Consider the following 5,218-nt stretch of genomic DNA (forward strand, 5'->3'; position numbering starts at 1 on the left):
TCAGTACACAAAAATTGCCGCTAAATAAAAGTAGTTAAGTTGAAAAGAAATTTAATTTTTTAAATCAGATAATGCCATTTCTCTGGCAAATGATACTGATTAAAGATAAACACTTTGTTTATAGCTTTGTTGAATTTATCAATGACGTGTGCAATAATTTTTCACAAAAAATTTTTATTGCATTTTTCTCTTTTTAAAACTTCTTGTAAGTAGCAAATTAGTATGTTTGATGTTATAATACAATAGTAACACTGTTATGTTTGATGTTATAATAGTAACACTTATCTTTTCAGAATCCTGAATAGGATGAGTCTGGACTTTTCCTTTAAGGAAGTCATCAGTGTAATATAGAAAAATCTCATACATGTGAGTTTATTCTTCCTTTTCACTATAGCATAATCCTGGAAAATACTTCAGGATGGCAATTCTGGCTAACGTCTCAGCACTATACAGGTATATGATTGGCTATATGCCATAAGAGGAAAGGTTCAGTTAAACTTTCACGTCTCCAAATATATATGTCTTCAGGAAAAGTCATACTAGGCCTTACCAAATTCAGTGTCATTTAAAGTTATTCTATAAAGAATATGGCAAAAATTTAGATATATGGAAAATTACACATAATGGGCAAAAATACAAATAGTCCAATGGGCAAATTCTTGGCTACTGGAATGCAAGCTAGGTTCCAGCCACAAAAAATAAGCTATTGTTTGATACTCCTCTCACTTAGTTCATCTTATCATGTGAATTTTCACTGTATCAGTTCATATTGTATTGATACCATTTTTATTATTTTTCCTCTTTACTGGTCTAGTTGTCACTAAAAAAGAAAGCAATTGATAGCAAGGATGTAGGTGCTGTTTTTAGCATCAGAAAATTATTTGAAACAAAATTTTAAAAATTAGAAGCATGAAAGTACTTTTAATCTACACAAAATTCAAATGGAAAACCAATTTATTGATTGAATAATTTCCAGGGTATAATAAAATATTTCAAATTCATGTCATAAGCTAATGTAGTACAAGCAATTGGTGTCCAACAAATGATGATTGTCAATGGGTGAATGATATGAGCATATTTCTGGGAAGCATTTTTCAACATAAGGACTGACCCAACATTTCTTCCCACTATAGTTTTCTATCTCTTCAGTTTCTTTAAAGTTACAAATGCAGCTTGTCTACATTATCAATAATGTCACTACAAATAAGACCTCTTTTAGGTCTCTTTCTAGTTTCTTTCTTTTTTTTTTTTTTTGTCCATCACTGCCAAAGTGATTATTTCATTTTAGCTACCCTGCCAGAGAAATTTGAGCATATTATTTCCTATTTTCTGCAAAGAGTGCTCCACCTCATCACCCAATTTGAGTTCTCTCAGTTAGTCTACTGGCAGTAGTACACTTTTCTCTATAATGCAAAACAAAGAGGACAGACTTTTTAACCATGAAAAATAAAATCTATTCTACATTAACAATAATAGCACATGGTATATACCAGAAATGTGGCAAAAAGACACCCATGACTCTCTTGGTATTTCTCACAGTTCTTAACATTTTGTTGAAGTACTGTGTTGTAAAGGTCCTTGAATGTGGACTCTGTGAATTAGGTTAAGTTTCTAAATATCTTCGAGTCTTGGTTTACATACCAGATGAGAGGTGTATTAAATCAAATATGATAAATAATCCACAGGGTTAATAACATATGTGTAAAAACATTAACAAATTATAAAACTATCAAAGTGATGATGAAAGTTCTGTTATTAATGATGATGATTGTGTGACTAACTACACACTGCAGCAAAAACAAACTTGTATCTAATCCTATCTGTGGACTGCTAAGGGGCTATGTGGTACACGTTTTGAAGAACACAAAGTTCTATTACAGACTTTGGAACAAAGAAAATCACCCCCTGGTAATTACAAAAAGACAATATCATGTGGTTTTAATATGGTTTTATACTCTTGTGAGTATACGGGCACCCTACTAGCTTGAAATTCAATTCAATGACTATTTTTGTTTGTTTGTTTTTCCCTTTTTTACCACCCTATCTGTGATGGGCACTGTGCACATAAGTCGGACACTCAGAGGCCAGTTTTTCCCACTGTCCATATTCTGACCCAAAGTGCTTACAATTTTCTACTTTTTCCTTTGGATAAAGTGTCAGAAAAATGATGAAAGACAAGAGAATACTAAAAACAAAACAAAACAAAAAATTAACATGGAAAAAATTGGAGGTGTGAAAGGCAGTTTAATAAAAAACCTAAGCCTGTATTTTGATAAGATTTAAGTAAGTAAAGAAGTTTCTCTCCACAGAGAAATAAAAAATTGAACAAAACCTGAGGGAGTTCTGTTATATGCAAACTTGTTGAAACTCACAATCTGTGTATGGCTTGGAATGGTTTTTGACTATTAAAAACTCCTTCCACAGTGTATGTTTCCTAAGGCTGCCATAACAAATCAAATTGAGTTGTTTAAAACAACAAAATTGTGTTATTTCTGGGTTCTGGAAGCTCAAAGTCATAATCAAGGTATTGTCAAGCCGTGCTCCCACTGAGGGCTCTATGGAAGAATTCTTCCTTGCCTCTTTTGGGTAGCTCCTGGAAATTGCTGACATTGCTTGGCGTTTAAATGCATCACTCCAATCTCTGACTTAGTCTTCACATGGCCTTCTTTCTTTGTGTCTCTCCTCTCCCTCTGTATCCAAATAGCCCTCTTCTTTCTCTTATAGAAACACCAGCTATTAAACTTAGGGGCCACACTAATCCAGTATAACCCTAACTTGGTTATACCTGCAAAGACATTATTTCCAAATCAGGTCACATTCACCGGTGCCAGGCACTAGGACTTGAAGATATCTTTTGGGGCAGATGACTCAACCCACTATTAAAGTAAAAGAAGGATTCTACTCAAGCCTAAATTACATAATAGGGGACAAAGATCAATAGCACAATATGGATTTAAAAGGAGTGATTAAAGAATTAAATTAGATCTATATGTGTTACCTGAAAACTGACTACATAATACAATCTGCAAAATAGGAGGGGGAAAAACTGTTTTCATATACTATTCTCTCAACACAGAACACTTCCTTTTTATTTCAATTTGTTTGGGGTACGAGTGGTTTTGGTTACATGGATAAGTTCTTTACTGGTGATTTCTGAGATTTTAGTCAACCCATCAGCCAAGCAGCATACACTGCACCCAATATGTAGTCTTTCATCCCTCACTCCCTCCTAAGCATCCACCCCACTCTGAGTCCCCAGAGTACATTATATCATCCTTATGCCTTTGCATCCTCATAGCTTAGCCCCCAACCCACAACACTTATAAGTGAGAACATACGATATTTGATATTTGGTTTTCCATTACTGAGTTACTTCATTTAGAATAATGGCCTCCAGCTCCATTCGAGTTGCTGCAAACGACATTATTTCTGCCTCTTTGTGGCTGAGTAGTATTCCATGAAAAACACAGAACATTGCTGTGACCACATGTGTGGGTTTTTTTCTCCACCCACAGTAGCCAATTTTCCAACACCAGCAGAGCATACTGAATCCTAACACTAACTAGAATTAGTGCAGGCCCCACCAGGTTAAAAGCTCAGTCCCACAAGACTGCCCCCTACTTCAGATGTCAATTGCAAATCCCAGGTTGTTCTACCTATGCTTCCGACCCACCAGCTATAAACCAGAGGTTCCCACAGCACTCCTCTTGGGTTCAATTATTTGCTAAAATGTCTCACAGGACTCAGGAAGACACTTTACTTATATTTACTTGTTTATTATAAAAGGACACAAATGAACAGCCAGATAGAAGAGATGCATAGGGCCAGGGATGTGGCAAGTTCCACAGCTTTCATGCCCTCTTAGGGTGCATGGCCTCCTCATATCCTCCACATGTTCACCAATGTGGAAGCTATCTGAACCCTGTAGTTCAGGGATCTTTATGAAGGCTTCATCATATAGGCCTGAGCAATTATTAACTAAATTGTCAGTCCCTCTTCCCTTCCTGGAGGACCAGGGGAGGGGGCTGAAGGTTCAAAGCTTCTCATCAGGGTGTGTTCTTTCTAGTGATCAGTCCCCATCCAGGAGCCCACCAAGAGTTGCCACATTCATAAAAAGACATTTCTATCACCCAGGAAATTCCAAGGAATTAGGATCTGTATCAGGATCCATGGTCAAAGATAAAATATAAGGGAGAAAAAAGTACTTAGCATCCTTATAGCTCAGAAAATTACAAAGGTTTTAGAAGCTCTGTGCCAGAAACCAGGGGCAGAGACCAAATATACATTTCTTTTTATATCACAATATCTCACAGTCTTTTAGAAAAATACTACATATTGGTCATCTTTATAGCCACATAAAACAAAGGTTAAGAGAAAACATTAAATGTGAACCAAATAATAGCTGAAATAAAGAATACAATAGATGGGTTAAGTAGTCATATAAATCCTGTGAAAATAGGAATATATTATTCAGAAAGACAATACTATCTCAGAAACCACCAGAAAAGACTAAGCTGATATAAAATATATAAAAAAGCTAAAATATATGGAAGATTGAAACAGAAGGCCAACATCCAAAAGATAGAAGTCTTTAAAGGACAGAGAAATGAAAACAAAAAGGAGGAAATATTTGAAGAAACAATGAAAATAAATTTCTAGAATTAAAAGAAGATAAAAAACCTCAGGCTGAAAGGGTTTATATAGTTCCAGTATGAAAAAACAACACACAGACAGATTATGGTGAAGTTTAAGAATATCAAAGACAGGCCCCGGCCTGTTGTGGGGTGGGGGGAGGGGGGAGGGATAGCATTAGGAGATATACGCCAACATGGCACATGTATACATATGTAACAAACCTGCACGCTGTGGACATGTACCCTAGAACTTAAGTATAATAAAAATATATTTTAAAAAAAAGAATATCAAAGACAAAGAGAAAATTAAAAAACCTTCCAGAGAGAAAGAAAGGATTGATAAGGATGATGGACATAAAACCTCCATTTCTGAATTAGATTTTCTCTGTTTTAGGTGCTAGGAATTTAACCAAAAAAATAAAAGAGCCATAAATGCTGAAGCATCTGGTAAGCTTACAGCAGAGTCTACTGATGGAACGTAATTTCAATTCTTTTTTGTAAACCTCGAAATGTGTAATTATTTAGTGCAAGTATTTTTACACATTCCTTTTTCTCCATTCAAAGAACTTTTCTTTGGCAAATAT

This window comes from Pongo pygmaeus, chromosome 14 (assembly GCF_028885625.2).
Source record: "Pongo pygmaeus isolate AG05252 chromosome 14, NHGRI_mPonPyg2-v2.0_pri, whole genome shotgun sequence".
NCBI lineage: Eukaryota > Metazoa > Chordata > Mammalia > Primates > Hominidae > Pongo > Pongo pygmaeus.